The 24,393-nt window shown below is 38.3% G+C and overlaps 1 long non-coding RNA gene across 2 annotated transcripts in view; it reads right to left on the bottom strand.

Moving 5' to 3' along the window:
• Positions 1 to 372: 372 nt before the first annotated feature.
• LOC138921653 (uncharacterized) overlaps positions 373 to 24,393 on the bottom strand; it is a 92,607-nt gene continuing 68,586 nt past the window's right edge. The window contains exons 4-9 of one of the 2 annotated variants that reach the window (XR_011434397.1): positions 10,328 to 10,465; positions 9,591 to 9,671; positions 8,163 to 8,233; positions 6,357 to 6,481; positions 5,909 to 6,116; positions 373 to 1,262 (exon numbers count right to left, since the gene is read on the bottom strand). This is a non-coding gene — a long non-coding RNA (uncharacterized lncRNA). The remainder of the gene's footprint in view (positions 1,263 to 5,908; positions 6,117 to 6,356; positions 6,482 to 8,162; positions 8,234 to 9,590; positions 9,672 to 10,327; positions 10,466 to 24,393) is intronic. The other variant, XR_011434396.1, reaches the window with a different exon arrangement.

The raw sequence follows: 24,393 nt of genomic DNA, 5'->3' as shown, positions 1-24,393 counted from the left end.
AATATATTTGTTTAAAATAATCATAAAACCATATACATCTGCTACTCCTTTATATCTATATTCCATTTGCTAATTTATCAAATCTTTTAACATAAAATACAATAATTAAATCTAAATATTATAGGTACTTGAATGGAATTTGGGCATCTATTGAAGCAATATTATGCTTAAATATATTTAAATAAATGTTGCTTTGTATATACATATATTTGGGTACTCCACTAGTAATTTAATTAAAAAATTACAAATGAAGACAAAAAGGGGTAAATTTGATCATCAGATTGCCAAAGATGAAACACACAGACACTACACAGACTGATGAATTTCTCAGCAGGATGCCTCAGCTATCAAACGACAGATTCTTGATGAAGAGTCAGTTAAACAATATATGCATTTATTATTTCAAACAATACCAAGGTGTAGGATGATTAGTTTCCAAGTTGTTACAAAGGCTCCAATATGATAGGAAGGACTCAGCCTCTTTACATATTTCTGCCGTTTGTCCATGATTTACTAGCTTCCTGCTTGTGCTTGTTCTTTGAGTTCCAAGCATCAGCGTGATTAAAATATCCAGCAAAAGTAATATATTTTAATTGGGAGAAAACCTTTCATAGAGGTTCCCTAGAATACTATCTTAAAGGTGCAAAGGGTCAGAGTCAGGTCACGTGCTGATGTCCTAGCTTTCAGAGAGTCCAGCAGTCTAGAAGACGACATGTTCAACCTGTACAGTGTGAGCCAGGGCCTTCAAGGAGGCAGCCAGAGCGTCCTGAGAACCTTTTCTAGGTTGATGTGGAGCATACAGACAGTTATGACTGCCCTCAATGTCTAGACATGATTTGCTCTTGATTAACAATGTTTCTAGAATTCAGATATCTAATACTGAAAATAAGGATGGAAAACAACATCTTGGTACCTATGGCATAATAATGTGAAACTTTAGATATAGGAAGAAATAAATTTATAAAACATTTTTCTATTGCAAGTATTGTTTACTTAAAGAATGAATGAACTTTCCCAATAATACCTATCAATGAGAACAGTAAATATTACATATTTAATGATGTAAATATAAGTACATTTCCTTAATATTTTTCTTCCCTTTCTTAGAGCATAATATTTATGCATTTACTTAAAATTGGTAAAAGATAAGATCTCACATAATAATAAAAACAGAAGTTTTTGATAAATGAGAAAATCCTGAGTGATCTTCTGGTAATGATGTGGCAAAAATCATTTCCCAGCAAGATTTCCTTTAACAGCATCTGCAGACAGAGAAAGAAGTGGTGAGATGATGGAGCTTTTGAAAAGACATCTTGGTGTCATTTGCTTGCTGTCGAGATGCCATTTGTTCACTTTTTTGGTTCAGTCAATACCTAGAGCATCGCCCCATCCGTAGCAAATGATCTTTGTTCCATGTAATTTATGACATTTTTGCTAACAGGAAATAGCCCTTGAGTGAGCCATTTTGCACCAACCCATTAGGACCTATAGCCCTCTGTCTGTTTCATGATTACCAACCAGGGCGGTTCTAGCTTATTAGTTTACATCATTTCCACATATCAAATGCTACAAAAAAATTTCCTCCATTTTTAAAATAGTACGTTTAAGAATGATTCATTTTTTTAAAATCTCTTTTTTGGGGGATCTTATAATATTGATACCTAAGCATAAATGATGTTTTATCATGCTTACTTTTAAAGAAACAATTTAGCAACATGTATCAGAATATAAAAAGAATATATCCTCTGACCCAGAATTCAATTCCAAGTATTTATTCTAAAGAGATATTTGGTCTAATGAACAAATACGTAGAATGATGTTTGTATCAGTTGGAATAGATCTGGTTGAATAGACTACCCTGCCGTAACAGAGAGCAAACATCTGAGTGTCGTAAAAATGACAAGGTTCGTTTTTTGCTTATATAGAATGAGCATTGCTTGTAGATGGGGACTCTCCTTCATATGTCCTCACTCCTAGACCTTAATCTTAAGTGTTGTTGTCTCCATGGCAGAAGAAAAGGCTACTCTTGAGGAATGTGAGCTGCAATGAAGTGCTGTAGTCTAGAAGTGACAGATGGCATTGCCACTAACAGCTCACCCCAACCACTCTACCAGTGGGGCCAGGCAATGACTTTATGCCCTTTATGCTTAGAATAAGTGGAGTCAGAAAACTTTTGGTGAACAATACTACCAACTACCATCACTACCTACCTGAGTTTTCTCATTATGTTAAAAACTGACAACTCTCAAAACAGTTATCAATAATTAGTTGTTGCATGGTGAACATGATGTAATCTACACAGAATTCTAAATATATTATGATGTACATCTGAAAGCTATATAATGTTATAATCCAATGTTACTACGATTAAAAAATAAAAAATTTAAAAAAGTTATCAAAGAGGATTGGTTAAATAAGTTGTTGTACATCTATGCATTGGAATCCTATATCACCATTTTTTAGGTGATTTAAGTCAACGCTTATTGACATAAAAGATTTTTGGAAAATATTGCTGGGGGAATGAAGCACTGCTTGTTTGTATATGATATTTGGTCTCGTTTAGTTAAATTTATAAGTAGAAAGACATCAGGATTTGGAAATAATTACAGACAGCTCAGATATTGTGGATACTATCAAAGATGGTATAACTGGATATTCTCTATTCAACTTTTCTCAATGATTTTTCTATTTTCTCTTAAAAAGTATATATTATTTTTATAAACAAATACTCCACACTGGCTTGGATTTGAGGATGGTTAAGTTAGAATTTCCATTGCGACTGTGAATGGCTCTTCCTAATTACGGTACATTTCCAAATGTTCTTTGCTTGAAGATGGGAAACCTATTGACTTTATATACTTAATTTTGTAATTCATCAATTAAAAATATTCCATTTTTTTCATAGACTTTTGTTGGATTTATGGGTATAACGAACTTACAATAATAATTATACTATATAGTAATTATATTAATAATTATTATAATAATAATCTTATAATAATAATAATTGTATTAACTCCTTTTTATTGGTCATTTCTTTTACTTCTACTTGCCATCTTATTGAAATAATTTGGGTTTAAGAGATATGATAAATAATAGTGAGGATGGGACAGAGGCTAGTGTTGAACTAGTCCTTCCACCAAAAATTAGGCTGTAGCTGTACAAATATAGTGGAAACCAGTTCCATCATTGGTCATAGGGTAAAATCCCCGGAATAAAAGAGGAACTCCCCTGGTGAGCCTCACAATTAGGTGAGCTCTCTGCCTAAGGATACTTTCCCAAACATAATGCAAGGAGTTGGAGTCTAGGCAAACCCAGCATTCCACAGGGCTGAGGAGGCAGACAAGGGTCCTAGCAAAAGGAAGTGTATAGATTGGTGACCCACAAATTTTTACAGTGTGTAATCGTCCCCACATTCTTACTTGAAGTCTGAGTTGCGTATGTGCAGGGCTAAACACCAGACGCTTACCAGAGTGCAGATGCTGCAGGCTGAGAATAGAACAGAAATGCTATAGATCAAATAGCGCTGAGGAAAGCCGGCCTCCTGGCCTTGCCAGAGTGGACAGGTGTCACTAACCCCTCATTAATGGGGAGTCCATCTGAAACACCACACAGGCCATATCTTGGGAGCAAGGACCTCACCCCAGAGTGAGGCCTGCTCTGGACCCACCCTCACAAGCATAAATATCCAGAGGGAAGAGAGAAGTGGGAAGTGGAATATTGCCAAGCTAAAGGGGCTTGGCGATACCTTGGGTCTTCCATAGAGTTTCCCCAACAAAGTATAAAAGGAAGCCCACACAAGTTCAAGGTGAGCAGTCAGGAACAGAACTGCCGACTACAGCAAAAAGCCAACACTGCAGAGGAAGATCACAAACTCCGCAGTCTCTCAAATGTCATCCATGATGTCCAGCAAACAACAAAATACTACTAGATATCATACCTTTGTGTGTGTTTATTTTATATATATATATATATATATATATATATATATATATATTCCAAGCAAAGAATAAAAAGCAGAAATTAAAATAAAAAGCAGCCATGAGATGACCTGGATTTATTAGGCAAAGATGATACAACTATTATAAATATATTCAGAGAATTAAAGAAAGGCATAGTCATAAGGAGTAAATGGGGAATCTCATCAGAGAAATGAAAATTTTTAAAAGAATCAAATGTCTGATCTAGAACCCAAAATTCAATAGCTACAATGAAAGATCCCTGAATGGAGTTAATACCAGGCTGGAGATGGCCAAAGAAATGGGCATGCAACCTGAAGACTGATCTATAGACATTCTCAAAGCTAAAGAGGTGAGAGAGAAAGGAGAGGACAAATGAGTAGAGCCCCTGAGACTCGTGCAACAACAGCAAACCATCTAGCACACACGCCATTCAGGCTCTGGGATGATGAGAATGGAGCAGAAAAAGTGTTTAAAGATATATTGGATGAACATTTCCCAATCGATGAAAAACGTCTACCTAGAGTTCCCAAAACTCAGCAACTCCAAGCTAGAAAGGGTAGACCCAAAGAAAGCCATCTGGGTACTTCATACCCAAGCTGTTGAAAACCAGACACAAGGAGAAAATTTAAAACCAACAAGAAGAAAAAGGAGGCATTGCATCTAGGGAAGCAGTGGTATGAACGGCAGCTTTAAAGTGGTGGGAGAAACAACAACAACTACCATCCGAGAATTCTATGTCTGGGAAAAATGTCTTTCAAAATGAAGGTGAAAACACATTTTCAGCTAAAGGAAAGCTGAGAGGTTTCTTTGCTAGCAGTTGCCGGCTACAAGAAATGCTCCAGGCTGTCCTTCTGGCAGAAGTGAAATGACACCAGCTGGAACCTTGGGTCTATAGGGAGAATGAAGAGCAGAAGCTAGAATTGCTGGGTGACTTGCCCGAGACCTGCCACTTATAAACTGCAGCAGAGGCAGATACGGAGCCCAGGGCCCCACTCCTTGGCCGTGTTCACTCCCTACGGGGCTGTGTGAGGAGGAACTTAGCTGGACTGTGAGCATGCCCTGTCGAAGTTACTTGGCAGGGAGATTTTCATGCTCGTTACAAATAGACCCAGAACTCACATACATGAGGAAATGCCTCCACAGGCTGTGAGCTCTGGGAATTTGGGGTCCCAAATCTAGTCACAAGGTTCAAACACTTAAATCACCATCTCTTCTTTCACAATAGGAGCAAAGCAGCTGCTCTCTTCTGATCCCATGCATCTTTTACTCTACCTACTTAAATTCATAAATTCCTCAAAACATACATAGAACTAGGAGTTTGAGAAATTGCAGAATAAATGGCAGAGACCCTAACAACTCAGAATCTCTGCCCTTCGAGTACGGAGACCTCTGTAAAACGTATTAAGTAAGTTATAATTGCATTTGAAGAGTTAAAGAAATGCAGAAAGGACAGAAATAATAGTGGTGAGAGGCAAATTTATCTGGTTTCTTACTTTAATGGTAAAGCTACTATTATCTATGATGAAGTTGATTTCAGATAAATATTCTTTATCGAGTTTTGGAAATTTGCTTCTCTGCAGGTTATTAGCACCTTATTAAGAGCTCCAGCCACGTGATGAACTTAAGCTAATGTCAGCTAATGTCCCACCCTGACCTCTGCCAGCACAAACTCATGAAAATGCAAGAGATAGTATAAAATATTATATAGATAGATTATGCCTATCTATCATTTCTAGCTAGATGTAAATCAGGCAACACCGGCTTTGCACGCCCAAAATCAAACTCCAGAATTTCTTTCTCCCCAAACTTGGTCCTTCTAAAGAACTTCCCTTATCAATAATTGGAAACTCCTTCTTTGAGATACCTAGGCCCCAAACTCAGAGTCTCCCTTGACTCCTCTCTTCTTAACATCCCACCTCCAACCCATCAGCAAATCTCAGCTTTACCTTTAAATTAGATCACGTTTACCAACTAGGGCCAATCCACGATTGTCTTTCTCCTAAACTGTTACAGTAGCCTCCTGTGGTATCTTGATTTCCTTCACTTCACAAACGGTTTGTCTTTCACGCAGCAAAATCAGAGTGGTCCAGAGTGGGGTTATCAAATGTTTCTTCTCTGCTCTGAAGTCTTCGGTGAATTTCCATCTCCCTAGAACTAAGAATCAGGGCATTTGTAACCCTCTACAAGGCTCTGGATGATCTTGCTCCCCTATACTATCTCTAACTGATATGGACTGAATTGTGGTCCCCCAGAATTCATATGGTGAAACCCTAAACCCCAATGTGACTGCATTGGGAGGTAGGGACTACAAGAAATGATAAAGGTTAAATGAAGTCATAAGTGTGGGGCCTTAATCCATACGACCGGTGTTCTTATGACAAGAGGAAGACATACCAGAGAGCTCGCTCTCTCTCTTCTGGCGCACATGACGACACAGAGAGAAGGCGGCCAGCTGCAAACCAGGAAGAGAGCTCTCACCAGAAACCCAACCAAAGGCATCTTGATGTTAGACTTCCAGCCTTCAGAACAGTGAGAAAATAAGTTTCTATAGTTTAAACCCCTCAGGCTGTGGTACCCTGTTATGGTGGCTTGAGATCATTCATACGCTGACCTAAGTTCTACTATGTTCTCCTGCACTCATTCAACTCCATCTGCACATCTGTGGGTCTCAAATTACCAGGCACACTCCTGCCTCCTTCCTTCCACTTGCTGTTCCCCTTTCCGATGATTTTCCCTCCAGATATCACCATGCCCTCGAGGAGTATACCAAATAGTCTGTGATCCATCAGTATTTTCTAAAGGGATGAACTTTCCACATTCTTTTTTTCAATTCTGTCACAAATGCTGGAGCATAAGTAGCTCTTCATTCCACAATTATCCCGGCAGCTTTGTATCCGTGAGAACGCCTCCTGCCATCCTCTCAACCCCTCCCTGACTAGGGAGAAGAGAGAGGCTACTGGCTTATATTCAAGCTTAATCAAGGAATTACTTATTTCCACTTGAGCTGGTTGTCTGGGTAAAGGGGCAACCATCTGTTGTCTTTGTCTAATTAAAGGACTCGCTTTTTAGGGGATGCAATTTGCAAGTTTGAGGAGAGCAAAAGTTGAGTGTTAAAAAAGGAAATAAAAGCATTCCACTAATAGTGAACAGGGATTTGATGATGGGTACAGAACAGAGAAAAGCGGAAGAGGCCAAAGGGGAGGAGACTAGGGCCAAGACACTCATGGAGGGCTGGAAAGTGTTAGCACACAAAAGAGGCAAAAAAAAAAAAAAAAATAACAAAAAGTGTTACACGAAATTTTAGGATGGGTTTGACTGTGATGTGAGACCTCTGATCTGTCTCCTTGTTATCCCCATTTACACAGGAGAGTTTTTGTATGTTTGCGTTTATTTAGAGGGGAATGAAGGAAACTGATGATTGCAAGCTTTTTTGTTCTTGGTAAGGAAGATTGGCCCTGAGCTAACATGTGTGGCACCCTTCCTCCATTTTGTACGTGGGATGTCGCCACAGCAAGGCTTGATGAGTGGTGCATGGGTTTGTGCCCTGGAGCCAAATCTGCAAACCCGGTCCTGCTGAAGCAGAGTGTGCAAACTCAACCATGACGCCATTTGGCCGCCCAATTTCGAGCTGTTTTAACATGAGAAGAATGGGGCCAACGCCCAAAGCACTGGTGGACATCCCCAAGCTGCACTCTGGAAACTAGAGCTTGGAGCCAGAGGTGACGAGAAGAGGTCCAGCACCTGGGAATTCACATAAATTATAGGGATAACACGAGATTACTCTAGGGTGTAGAATATGGGCGTGTGTGAATTTCATCTTAAATTTAGGGGCAGAGTTGCCATTTAGATTACAGTATAAATAGGCAAAGTAGACAGACATTAATTAAATAAAGAGTAGAATAGAAGATAGAGCTCAATTCTTTTCCTTTGACTGTATGAAAATGCACAATTCATCATATCTTAATTGTACAGTGTAAGAAACATTCACACATCTTTTCCCAATAGGACCGGTTTGAGCATGTCACACACAGGTAGCTATGAATCCCAAAAAGCAGCCACTCTCCGAATGGACAATTCACTTTGATAGCTTACAGTGTAAAAAGCAATCATATTTAGGAATATTGGGTAATTCCCGACAATATCTTTTTCCTAAACAATAAAGATAAAGTTACTTGAATTGTAAATGAAATTTAAACATACCTTTTTATGTTCATGTGAATGTTAATGATGATAACGGTATCACTATTTTAGAGAACAGGAAATTCAAATTTCTGAAAATCAAGAAGGAAAAGCACATTTTAATTATTCATAAGCTGCATTTATTTATATTGTTAAGCGGCACATATTTTCTTCCACAAATCTGTTATTTTAAATAGTTCTTTGTTATATCAATATTTTCACTTAAAAATTAAGAAACACATTTTTTCAAAAAATGTGAGACAGTCTTATCCAAAAATATTACCCACATCTGCCTCTCTAAATTACTTCATGTATTTGAATGTCTTATCGGCATAATGAAGAAAGGCAAGCTAACAGAGGAGGCATCGTGACTGCTGTAGGCTGTAGCTTTCATGTACATGGTGGGGGCGTGAGACACCCTTCTTTTTATGTGGACAGTGGTCAAGTGCAGAGGATGTGGCTTTAAAGTCTTTGCTGCTCTTCCACACCCTAGATTTGTGATGAGGCATAGACTGCTAGTTATTGGTAAAATGCACTTTTTTTCTCTTCTTTTATAGTAACTCATACTGGTGAGAAAGAATGTTTGGGGCTTAGCAGTGTACAATCACAATGTTTTCTAAGACTGCAGTGGCCTGGGCAAGCAGAGGTATTTATAATGCTTAGTTATAATAATAATAATAGAGGTAATATGTAATATCCAAGAATGTACTAGGCAAATTTAAGTAATTTCTCTCTTCTTAGTTTCCAAACAGCCTCACAAGATATGCAAAGTAGGTATTATCCCCATGTTAAGATGATTAGCTGAAGCACTTTCATGATTAAAGTGAAGAGAGAAAGTTTAAGGCCATAACATTTGGAGGATTAAAATTACAAATATCAAGTCATCAGAGATGAAAATGATGATGGTGGCAATGATGATGAAAATGATAATATTAATAGTAATAATGATAGCAATGACATTCGCTGTGTCATAGTAATGTCAGACACTGTTGTAAGAGGTGCCATACTCATTTCCCATTTTAGGGATGAGCAAAGTGAGTCTCCAGAGTTTAAGTAGCTTGTCAAGCACATGCAGTTATAGACCAGAGCAGAGGCTTTCAAAACCAGTAAATCAGAGAGGCTGTAGGGTGAACTTCTGGAAAGATACAGTATGAATGATGATGAATGAGATTCTGGTGGGAATCTGGTGATTGAGGCAAGAGAGTACTTCGAAAGCATAGCCGTTGTTGAATGATGGGTATAAAATAAATCCTAAGGGGGCAGTGGACAGTATAAAGCGTGTCAGTCCATTCTTGAACAAGGAAGTCGAGGGAAGTCAAGGAAGCGGAGAGCAGAAAAAGGAGCAGAGATTGGTGAAATTTATGCAGGAGAAATCATCAGCAGATTTTATTTTATTGTCCTTTATTTGCATAATGGTATTTAAAAAATGCTACATTATTAAATCTTCACCATTTTGATGCTCTCGTCTAACTCTTCACGTGCAAAGAAGGGCGAAATGGATGAGTCGAATCACTTCCACAGTACCAGAGACTGTAATAAAGCAGTATGATAAAAATGAGTAATTAGGATGGAGTTTCTTCAATTTTTTTTCTCTCTTCTGTGCCAAGGCAAAAAGGATTCTAACAGCATGCCAGAGGAGGCTGAATTTCTTCAAACCAATCTGGAAAACACAAATGTTTTAGATAATAGGTGCACTCTAATCCAAATGCCTCACGTTATAGAGCAAATAGCAGTCAGTTCTCTATCATTAAAGGTCTAGGGGCCAGCTCCGTGGCCGAGTGGTTAAGTTCACGCGCTCCGCTGCGGTGGCCCAGGGTTCGGATCCTGGGCACAGACATGGCACTGCTCGTCAGGCCACGTTGAGGCGGCGTCCCACATCCCACAAATAGAAGGACCTGCAACTAAGATAGACAGTTGTGTACAGGGAGGGGTTGGGGAGATAAAGCAGAAAAAAAAAAAGTTCTAATTTATTATCTATTCTCTACACCATTGAGATCTCTTGATTCTCTTCTTGGAGCCTGGATCTTAATGATCACTCTGACAGCATCTGCCGTAGAGAGAAAGACAATAATTAGTATATTTTTCATTTAGTGAAAACTTCCTGTAAGTAATCTGGTGATGAAAATGATGTTTTAGGTTAAATAGCATCCAGAGTTCCACTGATCATGGTAGCCCTGTTCCCTTACAGTCAGGCACTGTTAGTGCTGGAATCCACCACCAGATGCGGAAGGAGGTGAGGCGTTCTTCCCAGACTGCTGCCGGTGGTTCTATGACCCCAGATCCGGGCGTCCGTTAGATATTCTAGTCACACCAGGAAGGCACTCCTGAAAGAGTACAGAAATATACACCACGTGTCAGAATCCTATCGCTGTGAGATGGAAGAGACAGCTGGACGCTAGGGGCCCTTTAAAACATCTCTTCTACTAGAATGGTGATGAGATCTGCCATTTTCACTTTGTGCTTCTCCTCAAACATTGCCTGCAGGAGGGGCTTTCTGGGAGCCAGTGGAGCAGCTGCTGCTTGGCAGAGGGAAGGACTGAGGACTCAGCGCTCACAGAAGCAGCCTGCTTCTCCTGCTCCCTAGGGCCAAGTTAAGTCTCTCCCCCCTGCCAAGGAACAGCCTCCCTCCTGCATCCTGCAGGAGAACTGGATTGCAGAGCAGGATGAGCACAGAGGTTGACTTCTGCCTTGCCAGGCTCCTCTGCCCAGATCAACGCTTTGCTTCCCGCCACGGTTGCAGTCCTCACATATTTGCTGTTGGCTCCAGCTCCTGTGTTCCCTTATTTCCTCACATCAGCACTACACGTCTGAAAGTGTCAGATGCAGCTTGTTTCTCCTCAAAGCTCTCGACGTTGCTGGGTCATGAAACCTGAGAATTCCTTTCTATTTGGGGCATCCGGCACACAGAATGGACCACATTTGCCGTGTTTATCTCATTATTTATTATAAGGATCCTGTTCTAAGTAATTTCAGTATTTGAAATCTTAGTAACGTTTGTGTAATTCTTTACAAAAAGAAGTTTCCTAGATAATCCCGTTTAATTCTCAAAATAACTCTTTGGCATAGGAAGGCAGGATATTATAATTTCTGTTTTGCTAATCGATCCATCAATTAATCCATACCAGCAAAAAGCTACACTTTACTACATCCATAATTGAGAACTTCTTCTTCCCCATCATGCTAGCCTTCTCCTTCTCGTGTGACTGTTACTTCTTTATAGAGGTTGTTATTCTCATTCCAATCCCCATCAACCAGTCTTGAAAACTCAGCATCAATTAGAACTCTTCCATTTCCTTTACATTCAACATCCAAATGCCAAGTTTTGTGGACATTGACAAACCACGGCCTCCCTCTTCATCCTGAGTTTAGTTCCCTGCCGTCTCTCACTTATGCTCTCAAACTGTTTCCCAGGTGCCAGAATTTTCATACCATACCTCCTTGATGTAACTAATTTTTCTGAAGTACAGCTCTGATTATGTCACTCTCCTGGTTCTTGGGTCTTCAATGATTCTCCACCTGCCCCTGAATATAATATAAATTCTAATGTGATATTCAAGGCTTTCCATGACCTGACGAAACCTATTCCTAAATGTCAGTATCAATTACTAATCCAATAATACTGATCCTCTACTAATATTAGCTAATATATTACAACACTTACTGGGTTCCAGGTCTTACAGATATCTCAAGAATTCCCAGAACAACATTGCAAAGATAATGTACTAGTCTGCTAGGGTGGCCATAACAAAATGCCTCCAGAATGGGTGTCTTAAACAACAGAAATTCATTTTTCACTGTTCTGGAGGCCGAAAGTCCAAGATCAAGATGTTGGCAGGGTCGATTTCTCCTGAGGTCTCACTCTCTGGCTTGCAGATGACTGCCTTCTTGCTGTGTCCTCACATGGTTTTTCTCTGTGTGTGTGCATTGCTGGTGTCTCTTCCTCTTCTAAGAATACCAATCCTGTTGGATGAGAGCCCACCCTATGACCTCATTTAACCTTAGTTATCTCCTTAAAGGCCCTATCTCTAAATATAATCACAGTGAGGGTCAAGGCTTCAGCATGTGAATTTTAAGGGGACATCATTCAGTTCGTAACAGATACTATTATTGCAGCCTTTTGTATGAGAAAAGTAGAGTTTCTGAAGATTATACAAGTAGCTCTATGGAGACGCAGGATATTAAGACAGGTCTCCCCGACCTCACTTAATATACCATAAATTCAAATATTAATTATTGTGCAAGCATAGGTGCAGTTTTTCAATGAGGTGTCTTCAATTATGCGGATCCCTTGGCCCAGTGGCCAGCCCTCCTCTTTCATCGCCAGCTGCCCAAATCCTACGTGCCCTACAAAACCCACTGCAAAGGCCCCTGAGAGATTCCCCTCACCCCTTAGGCCTGAAACACTATGTCTATTCACTGAATTCTAGGCTTGTCTTTCATTGTCTCTAAGAAAAGACAGGAGCCTTACTCTTTTTTAAAAGTCAGGTTTAATGAGATGAACTTTGTATACAATAAATTTATCCTTTTTAGTTTATAATTCTATGACTTTTGAAAAACATACAGCGATGTAACCACCACCACAATCAAGATATAGAACTTTTCCATCAGCTAGAATGTTCCACTGTGCCCCTTTGGAGTCAACATCTCCCCTACGCCACGTCCCAAGCAGCCACTAATTTGTTTTCTGTTGTGTCTTCTCTATGAGCTTACCTTTTCCAGATTGTTATAGAAATAGATACTTACAGTATGAAATGTTTTGAATCTGGCTTCACATAGCATAACACATTTGATATACAGCTGTGTTGGGTGTATCGGTGGTTTTCCTCTTTTTATTGTTGAGTGATGTTCCATTGTCTGAGTGATTATCCTTTCATCAGTAAAGGGACATTTGTGTTGTTTCCAGTTTTTGGTGACTATGAATAGAGTCACCATAAACATTCATATACAAGTTTTTGTATGAATATATCTACTCCTTTCTCTTGGTTAGCTAACTAGGAGTGGAACTGCTGGTGGTATAGAAAGTCTATACTTCTTTTCATAAGAAACAGCCAAACTCCTTTACAAAGTGGCTGTTTTGCATTTCCAGCAGCAATGTATGAAGATTGTTCCACATTATCGCCAACACTCAGTATTACCATCCTTTAGGACCTCAATTCTAATGAATGTGTAGAATAGTGGCATCTCAGTAAGGGTTTTTTAAAATAAAGTATTACTTTTTAATTTCATTTTTTATGCATGTCAGTATTTAGTCAATTTCTATTCTACCTAATATTTATTTTTTATTTTCAATTTTTAAAAATTTTGTGTTGAATATTTGACTTACAAAAACATTGTAAAAATAATACATCCCTCACCCAGCTTCCTTTAATGCTAACATCCTATGTAACCTGAATACAATTATTGAAACCAGAAAGTTAATATAGTTTAATATTATATACTAAACTAAAGATCTTATATGAATTTCACCAATTTTTCCACTAATATCATTTTTGCTTACTTTTTCTCCTTAATCTTCAGGACTCTGTAATAGTTCTTCAATCTTCCCCTGTCTTTCATGTCATAGACACTTTTGAAGAGTATTGAGCAGTTATTTTGTCTAATGACACTCAACTAGGATTTGTCCGATTTTTTTTCTAGTGATTGGACTGAGATTATGCACTTTTTCCAAGGATGCCACAGAAAGGACTTGTTCTCACATTGCCTCATATGGTTCATGATCCCAGTGTTACTAAAGATGCTGACCTTGATCACTATCTTTCTCTTTGTAGTTTAATAACTATCTTGGGGGCTTATTGAGATTTGTATTTGCTTTTTCCTACTGACTTATGAATTGTTTATAGCTAAGAAACTCTTTTCTAGCCAAATTCAAATGTGTTTCTTTCACATTTTCTTCTAAAAGTTTTATTGTTTTAGATTTTTACATTCAGATCTATGATCCCTTTGAGTAAATTTTTACATGTGGTACAAGGTATGAGTGGAGGACATTTTTGCATATAGATGTCCAATTGTCCCAGCACCATTTGTTTAAAGACTATGATTTCTCCATTGAATTTCTTTTGTAACTTTGCTGAAATTTACTAACCAAATGTTTGGGTCTGTATCTGAACTTTCTATATGTGCATCCATAGGTACATGAGTCTATCTTTTCTCCAATACCACACTCTGTTTTATTATTGTAGCTTTATAATTCATCTGGAAATCAGAAAATGTGAATTTTCTAGTTTTGTTCTTTTTCAAAGTTCGCTATTTTAGTTTGTCTTCCATTTTCATAACACTTTAGAAATAGTTTGTTGATTTATACAAAATTGCTTGTGATTTTAATTTGAATTCTATAGGGCATTGGGGTGACTCTCACCTTAACCATATTAAGTATTTCAATCCATGAACATGGTTTATCTCCCCATTTATTTGTCTTTTTTGACTTATCTCAGTAATTTTGTAATATTTTCAACACACAGATCTTGCATATATTTTATTAGATTTATATCTAAGTACTGCATAACTATTGGTACTATTATGAATGGTGTTTCAAATTTCAGTTTCCAATTGTCATTGCTAATATATAGAAAGACAGCTGACTTTGTATATTGATTTTTTACCCCATGACCTTGCTAAACTAAATTATAAATTCTAGTAGCTCTTTTGATGATTCTTTGTGATTTTTTTATATAGACTTATCTAAAATTAAAGACTTTTATTTCTTCCTAACTAATCTGTATTTCATTTTAATTTTCCTTGCCTTATTGCACTGGATAGGATCTCCAGTACAATGGTGTATGGGAAGGGTAAGAAGAGAAATCTTGCATTATTCCTGATTTTAAGGGGAAAAATTCAGTCTTTGACCATTAAAAGTATGGTGTTAGCTATAGGTTTCCATTGGTGCATGCCTTTTAACAGATTGAAGACCTTTAATTTCAAGTTTGCTTAGAGTTTTTATTATGAGTGGATGTTGGAGTCTGTCAGATGCTTTGTCTTAAACTATTCAGATCTTCATATGGTTCTTTGCTTTTTGGGTGTTGATATGATGAATTACATTGAATATTCGGCAAATGTGAAACAAAACTTATATTCGCAATACAAAACTCACTTACTCATGATATATAATCTTTTTAACACATTGCTGGACTTTATCTGCTACTATTTTTCCCACTGTTTGTGGGAAATTTTTGTATCTATGTTTATGAAAGATACTGGCATGTAGTTTTCTTCTGATCTCTTTGTCTGTATTTGGTATCAGGATAATGCTGGCCTCATAAAATATATTGGGAAGTGCTTATTCCTCTTTTATTTTCTGGAAGAATTTTTGTAGAATTGATATTATTTTTTCCTTCAATATTAGGTAGAAGTAATCAATGAAGTCATCTGGGCAAGAAGTTTTTGCTCCTCTTGTACCCTCAGCTAATGTTTTTAGCTCACCATGCTGACACACCACACAGGGGAGACCCCTTTATGTGCTCTTGCTTCTCCCAAGTATTCCTGCTTTTGCTTGTTACTTGGTGTTTACAGAGTGGTGAGAGCAGGGGGACACTCTATTGTCCTGATTCTGACTCAGTCCCAAGTAGGCCCACTGTGCCAGGTCTTAGGGTGTGGGGTAGGTTTTCTCGGTGATTTGGAGCTCCTCTGCAAGGCAACCAGACCTTGTGCTCTGGGGTCAACTGGATTTGCTGACCCTTCCTCAGCAGTTTAAGTTTTTGTTCCTTAGGACACAAGAGCCCAGACTGGCTTTGTGCTTTTCCTATAGCACAGCCACTCCCCTCATCCAGACCTGCACTACCTGTCCAGTCTCCCATCAAGCCCCCAACCTTTCTAGTGAGTACCTGGTAGAGATCCTTGGAAAAGGGACTGAGAGTGGATCCTCTTTGTCTGAAGCTCCCATGGTTTCTATATTCTCACACTAGGCCACTGCAAAGCACTGAATGCTTGTGCCCTGCCAAAATCCATATGTTGAAATTTTAACCCCCAATGTGATTTATTAGGAGGTAGGGCCTTGGGAAGGTAATGAGGTCACGAGGGTAGAGACCTCATGAATGAGAGTAGTACCCTTATAAAAGAGACCCAAGAGAACCCCCTCCATTTTCCCTCATTAAAGATACAATGAAAATACAGCAGTCTACAACCTGGGAGCAGGCTGTCACCAGAACCTGACCAGGATGGCACCCTAACCTCAAAATTCCAGCCTCTAGAACTGTAAGACATTAATTTCTGTTGTTTATAAGCCATTCTGTCTATGGCTCACTATGGGTCACCAGACTCACTAAGACACCCACACTTGGCAGTCAGGACTCTAAAAATTCCAGCTGAATCGCTGTTACCCACTTGTATGGCCCCTGGCATCAATTTCTCCCATGCTCTGCTGCAGGTAAGTAAATATTCCCATCTCACCTCCTGGGAGGGGCCTGTCTTTTCTCGGATTTTCCTGGTAGCACTGCTGCTACAGGTCTCTTCTGATTTCAAGAAAACTATGATTTTGTAGTTTTTCTGGCTTTTTTTCCAGTTAGGTAGACATGCATTCCAACTTTTGTAATCCTAGCCAGAAGCAGAATCCCATTTTTTGAGGGTAACCAGGACAAAAATTGGCAAGCAAATAAACCAGATTTATGTTTATTTATATATTATTTACATTTAAGTTAATACATTGAGAGTTGGATAATGTTTTCACCTTTAATATAATATCAGCATTTGATTATATATCCTCATCACCTTACCAAGCAACGTGCACATACCAGGTTAATAAGGGACAAATTAAAACTGTTATAAAAAAGATGATGGTAAAAGATTCAGATTTTCAAACTCTGGTTCTATTATAGTCTCAATAATACAAACTGTCAATGCCTTCTTTCCATGTTTCACTATTACAAAAACAAAGCTGTCAATGTACAAGTTTGCATTAAATGACAGCTCTTGAGTTTCCAGAAAATGATCTCTCAGCAGACATTCCAACCGTTCCAGTTTCATAATGCCCCACCTATCTCAATTTTTTTAACCTCCTTTAATAGTTTCCTTCATTGCAATTCATCTTTTACCTAAGATAAGCTTTTTCCTGTGCATGACTCAATTTTGGAAATGTGCGTTTCTCTTTAACAGCGATTTTGTTGTTATTTAAATTCGCAGAACTGACACAGAAATTCTTTGGTCAGCATTTTCCCTGCCTGATTGAGAGTTGGAGGAAGGAAAGGGAGGATGGGGAGGTGTTGAAAGGGTATTCAACCACTCTGTTGTTGGAGTCTAAAATTTCCACGCACTTGAAACACCCCATTGATACTCACACTCTGGAAATAGAGACAGGCGGTGCCCAGGCAACAGAGGGATTAATTGTAATTGCTAACTTCTTTTGAGTACATTTAACCAAGTAACAGAAGTGCATTGCCTCTTTCCATGAATTCCGGAGCCTGCTAGCAGGCCGTGTTATATTACTCCTGGGTGAGAAGAAAATCATGTGGGAGCAGCAAGAGCAGCTCATGGAGAAAAATTACCATTTTATATTTATTACTTTGGCTAGTTTAAGTGCCATAGGAATAGACTCCCTAATGCATTAAAGAGCAATTCCCCAACAATTTGACTCTGTTGCTTGGTAAACTATTTAGGAACCATCTCTGTCGGCTTTTAAAGGCACATGCCATCCTATTTTCAAAGGTTATTTTAGCGGTTTCTCAAAATGATATAAATAGCACAATCTCCCTCTTCAAATTAAAGAAATATGAGCTATTCTGCGATGAAGTTTGTATTCTTGAAAAAAAACATACTGGGTTTTTCCTTGCTCAGTATTTTTCATTGCTAAGCTCTGGTGCAATTCCATTTCATATCTTGGATATGATGCTAATCTTGGAGTTCAGCTTTGCTTAGTTGCGTAATCAGATAATAGGGTTTTCTTGAAGCCACAACTTGGAAGATAGCAGATACTTATCTTTGACAGAGTTCTAGATACTGGGTAAATTTTGTTCCATAGAGGCACTGCCAGGTCTGCTTGCTGGAGAACAGCGCAGTCGCCATTAAATATGAAATTCACTCAGGGTACTTTCATCGTGGCATGCCCTGGGATTTATTTAATGTGAAATGAAATATAGAATCTACATTATGATATTTCCTTTGTATAACTAGATGAAGTAGTAACGAGGAGCCATTTTGAGGTGTATTTACCCGAATGACATATTCCTAAAAAAATTAACTAATACCTCAAGGCAATTTGAATCCTGGATCAGCTGGAGCTACTGGTGTTCAGGGTTTTTATTTACCGATCATCTGAGGGCTTATTGCCCCAAGAAAATTTATCATTGCATTAGTATTTTTATCAATTGCCCTCCTTTTCTTCAGTGAGCTAATTATGGTAAGTACATCATAATGGAGAAATCAAGTAAAGTAGGAGATTTTCTTATCATTTTTCTCTAACTCTTGGAAGATGTGTGGCCTTTTAAAAAATATATTCAAATAAATGTATTCACTAGAGAACAGAACGAATGTGATTCTGGAGAACTGTGTCAGAGATTAATTCTTCGCTTTTTCTTAGAATAAATGGTCTGAATTTTTAATATTGTTCATTAATCTATAACTATTATGTAATGCTACTCTGTTATTGTCTATTATCATTTTTGCATTTCTAGGCATTAAATAGAGGCTTCTGTATAATATGCTGGATAAAGAAAACCAACTATATATTCAAGTAGTAGTTGGCATATTGGATTTGGTGGCATGTGTCTTTTTATGTGAATCTTGTTATAGTGAGCATAGTTTTTTCTGCTAGTAAGGAAATTAAGCATATTTTATTCTACTGTAAACTTCTTGAAAATTGGGGCCTTATTTATCTTTGTATTTTAAGTACTTAACGTTATAACTAGCACATAATTAGTGTTCCAGAAATGTTTACTAAGTAAATGAATTATTGGGTGAATGGTGGATGCAAAAATCTTCAATTTCATTGCATGAGGGCCCTATGAGGTCTGAATGTGAAGAAATTGTCTTTAATTAGCAACATCATTGAGGACATTAATCTGCAAGGTAGAGATATGTGCTATGGAGAGGTTTTATTATCTTCTCCTCCTGAATAGCCTTGAAAATATGCAGTACAAGTTTTTATTTACTTGATATATAATACTTTGCTTCACAGAAAAAATACACATTTTTAAATGTATGTAATATTAGATATGATTCTTTTCACAAAAAACTCAAATTCTCAAATTTAAAACCAAAGGTATATCATTATTAAGTTATTAAGTGGGATGTCTGCCCCCCCATCCTCCAAGGTATACAACTTGGTATAATCTATGAACAAGACTGTGTAACTTCTTGGATTATCTATTTTACTCTGAAAGTCGGCAAAATCCACATTATCTTTCTATATTAAAAATCAAAACTGCTGTATAATGCAGTAAAATGCACATTCTAAAACTTGGTTGACCGATAAGACTTCAAATGAATATTCAAATCAGAATAGGCCAATTTTGGCCATGAAGTTAGAGGCATCTAGGAAATGCTAGTTTGTTTCCTTCTGTCTGGAGTTACTTCACTGGAATTGTGAGAAAACACTGGTATGATGCAAAAACTGGGGATCTGAAGACTTGGGTTCAAATCTTACTTATTCTTCTTAACAGTATGAACATGAGTGGCTCTTCTAACATATCTGAGGTACCACCGTCTCATGTGTAAAACTGGAACAAGAATGTCTTATCCACAGGTGTTTTGTGGGTATTAAAATAAATACCTGTGACATTCTTAGCCCAATGGATGTCATGTATTAGCACTCACTAATAATTGAACATTCAATTGAATGTCAAGTCAACTTTCAGTTTACTTTCCTCTTAGGACCCTGTCACTTGCATTAGAATGTGGCACTATTCGTGCACTCTTGTTGACGAGATCATGACTATGAAGAGTCCCTCTTGTCGTTCGTTGTCCCTGGTAAACAAGTCCCTTTTGTTTTCCCAATGAGCTCTATGTAAATAAATGCACTAATAAATTGATAAATCTCAGTTCTCTCTACTGCACTTTATCGAGGGGTCCCTGAAACGTTGAAGAACTGATGAACTCTTGGCTAAGTGAGGAGAATATTTGATGGATTCTGACATTACTTTATTATTCTGGAATGTTCAAAAACATGTGCAGCCAGTACATGGCAAATTGGCCATTTCCAACAGATTTGGTGCATTTTTAAACTTTAGTGGCACAAATGATAAAAGAAATTTAATCTGACTGTCGATTTTATGTTCAACGGGAAACCCAGTCAGCCATTCCTATGTTCTCAAATGATGTTTCTTGTTTCTCTGGGCAACTTTGATATTCTTCTTGGCCATTTTCAATCTCTAAATTCTAAATATGTAAAAGCCCCCTAGCTCACTGGCTTATCACATTCCTAAGCCTAATTGCCACTAATTCAGATTTGTTTCCTTCATTATATCTACTTACTGTACTTCTTGTCCTGGTCTTACTCTTCTACTCCCTGACTTTGTGCTAGAGGTTCCTTCACAGGTATGAATGAGTGGTGACATGTGCAGGTGACTGGAAGGACAGGAGACCATGTCCTGCTGCAGTGAGGCATGGCCCCGTGAACATGGCTGATGATTTTTAGAGTTGGTATGGAGACAGCCACCAGGCTTTCTCATATTCCTTTCGCTAACTTCTTTCCTCTTTCCTAATTCTTCCTAATTCTCCCCCACGCTCCCCATCTCTCTCCATTTCCACTTCTTGCTCACTTTTACAGTCTTTTTTATCTTCTCCTTCTAAACCGCTTTAATTTTGTCTTACTGATTCACTCTAAGTTCATTAACTGGCCCACAATCTCTGTTCCCATCTTCTCAAGTTATAAAAAAAAAAGACCTCACAACCACAGAGACTTACGGTTTGAAACATAAAGATTCAAAACATAAAGAAATATTTAAACTCCCAAGGATGCCTTTCTGAAAACTTGTTTTGAACCCTAAATTGAAACTTTGCTACTACCCCCATGAGGAGTGGGCTGAACAATACTACTTTTTTGAGGGGAAGTTAATTTGACTCTTTGAATGTTCTGGTGCAGTCTTCCTGATAGAATTAAATATGGTTTTGCCTGCAGGTTCTTCCTACCATATGGTGTCGCAAAGTTAATACTGCATGAGTTAAGTGCTTTCCAAAAAAAAAAAAAAAAGAAAGAAATGAACAGGAAATGCATTATCTATTTGTTATTTTGTTATTAGTCTCAGTCTATTAATATTATAAATGTTAGTCTCGGGTACACGTGTTTGTAAATATGTATATGTGTGTGCGAGATATCTTTTTAACGGTAGTGGCTGTTTAGAAATTAAGAGTAATGTAGCATTTTTAACCAAGCCTTTTCATATACTTTATTCATTGATCCCTCATTCAGGCTGTAGAAAAAACAAAAATGAAAAAAAAAACCACACACACACAAAGAAAACACTTTCCTGGTCCACAAGGATGCTTATTTCATGGGGAAGTTTTCCTTTTCTTCCATCCAGCCTGTCAATCCTCTTCAACAGCGTCCCTCTGGTCAAGGAATTTATTCCCTCATCTCCTAAGCCAAGTGGCTGGCTGCCCCTGGTGGATTTGGGGTGCTTAGCGTTGTCACAGATGTGAACACCCAGTGAGGCTGGGTCATGAGGTGGAGTTCAGAGGGGTCTTGGCATGGCCATGAGACATTCTCCAACCAGCCACAAGTCTCTCAACTCTCAGTTCCTGATTTCCTTTCCTGCCATCACCTACCTCCTCCTCCCCTACTCAACCACACTTCCTACAAATGCACACCATTTATGTTGAATTCACAGTCATTAATATCATTGAGTAGACTGTGCAGAGAGAGAAAGAAGTAAAGAAATACATTTAATTCTAATCAGGATGCCACCTTACACAGTCATGAGTCAGATGCTTAATAAGTCACAGCAATTTCTTTTCCTCTTGTTCAGAAACTGCCCGTTAAAACTTCGATTATGAGTTAATGATGAGACGGAAGTAAGCTATGAGGAACAGATAGCTCATTATCCGGGTCTTCCTCGAAAGACGTGATTTATACTCATCTAAGTAAGTGAACTACTTCCTTCTCCGTGCTCTCAGAGCATCTTTTATGTTGACCAAGACACCTTAACATTTCTTAAGCTTCACTAAGCCTTAGTTAGGTTTCTTCCTGACTATACACCTCTACCTTCCCTTTTCTTAAAGCATTATTTTAGAAAATCTACAAATGTAAATTCTTTCTCTACTCCTTTGAGATGTAAAACTTCTCGCAGCCTCTTGCCAGTTTTACAACAGGATTGTCTTTCTTAAAGACCTGGGAGTTTTCCCTTTGAAACGTGATCATCAAGACAGATAGAGCCCCATCTCCCAGTCTCTGTGGGAAGTTAGGGGCCTCCTCCTTAAGAGCCAGTTAGCAAACACAGATGGCCTCATCTCATTGACCAACCTCGCCCAATGTCCTCCAGCGTTTTCCCACTAACCCACTCCAGCTTAAAATCTCTCCTGACTTTTGTTTCAGTGGAGTTGAGTTCAATCTCTCTCTCCTATTGCAATAGTCTCGAATAAAGTCTTCCTTGTGTGTTTAACTCCACAGAGTGCAATTTTTATGATGCAAACAGTGAGAAAGATAATTACTGGCCTGTGAGACTGTTTGCTCAAGTCAACATGAGCCCTGAGGTCTGAAAACGTTCATCTTTGTATCCTCCAGAAGGGTCCCTATAGTCAATGCTCATTGAATAGTACTTTTAAAAGTGAGTAAAAGACAAAAATATAGCAAGTATCTCAAAGAGATCCTAACAAATACAAACATTTAAGCACTGCATTCTCGGCCTGGAATTCCTCCACTTCTTCTTATGTACCAAGCAGCTCAAGGTGTCATAGAGGTAGCTGTTGAGGATGAAATAAGGTAACAGAACCCAAACCTCTCCGTGGACTAGATATCAGAAATGAAATAATGAAAAAGTTTAAAAAGCCACAAATACTCTTTGGTTGAATGGTATCTTTGGTTCTAGATATGAAAGAACCTTTATCACTTCCCATGAGAAAGTCACTTGTCTCCTCTGACTAGTTTTATCATCCGCATCTGGAATCAGAGATTGCTAGAACTAAAAGAAGCCTAAAAAGGATCGAGTCCAAAACGCTGGTTGTACAGAGGGGAAAGTGGAGCCCTGAGGATTGATGTCCTTCCTCAAGGTCACAGAATTAGACCTCCTACTTTTCGTTTAGAGCCTTTTCACCAAATTGTACTAATCCATATGGAGCCGGGAAAAAATACCATGCAGCTAGTTTTAAATATTACTAATCCTGACTCTACTGTTGAATGTCAGCACAGTTATATTAAGTTATAATATATTTACAATAATATGTATATGTTTATAATATTTACAATATTATAATCACTGCCCAATTCATAGCACATTAAATTCCCTCTTCAAGTTTATCTGAGTTCAAGATAGTTTCATAAAATATATTTTAATATATCCAAAGCTCTATGAACTTTTTTCCACTCTATATATAGCAATTTCATTTTTAACTTTATATGATTTTATAGAATTTTAAATATCAACACAAAATTGATAACAAAAGGAAAAAGAAAGCACCATCACAATTGATCAAAATCTCTTTTTTTTTAATTTTTGAAGAAGATTAGCCCTGAGCCAACTGATGCCAATCCTCCTCTTTCTGCTGAGGAAGGCTGGCCCTGAGCTAACATCCCTGCCCATCTTCCCCTACTTTATATGTGGGACGCCTACCACAGCATGGCGTGCCAAGCTGTGCCATGTCCGCACCGGGGATCCGAACTGACGAATCCCGGGCCGCCGAAGCAGAATGTGCGCCCACTTAACCCCTGCGCCTCCAGGCCGGTTCCTGATCAAAATCTCTTTAGAGAAGATACTGACAATATGCAACTTGTGAATTTTACTTCTATAACTTTTTTTTTTTTAAAGAAAGCCATTGACGTCCCATAGGGCACCCAGCAATCCTCTCCTAGTGCCTGAGCCCTTGTGGAAATGCCATCATTGCTGAAGCGCAGGGGCACCAGTAACATAAAGACATTTCCGCAGCTTTTAATTAACTCGCAGGATTTTCTTTCAGAGAGCGCATTGTTTTAGGAGTAGCAATTACAAGCTATTTTGGCTCCCTCATCTACTCTTGTGTTTCTGACTGTCTCTCTTCGATTTAAGAGAGGGAACAATTAGGTTTGGAAAAGGGTAATGATAGGGTTCTGGGTTCATGATTCTTACTCAGCCCTGGTTCTGAGTCACCGTGATCCTAGAAACGAAAGGAAGGGCGTTGGGAGCATGATTTCCACTGA

Source organism: Equus caballus, chromosome 31 (genome assembly GCF_041296265.1).
Source record: "Equus caballus isolate H_3958 breed thoroughbred chromosome 31, TB-T2T, whole genome shotgun sequence".
Taxonomy (NCBI): domain Eukaryota; kingdom Metazoa; phylum Chordata; class Mammalia; order Perissodactyla; family Equidae; genus Equus; species Equus caballus.
This window is presented reverse-complemented; position numbering and strand designations above follow the sequence as displayed.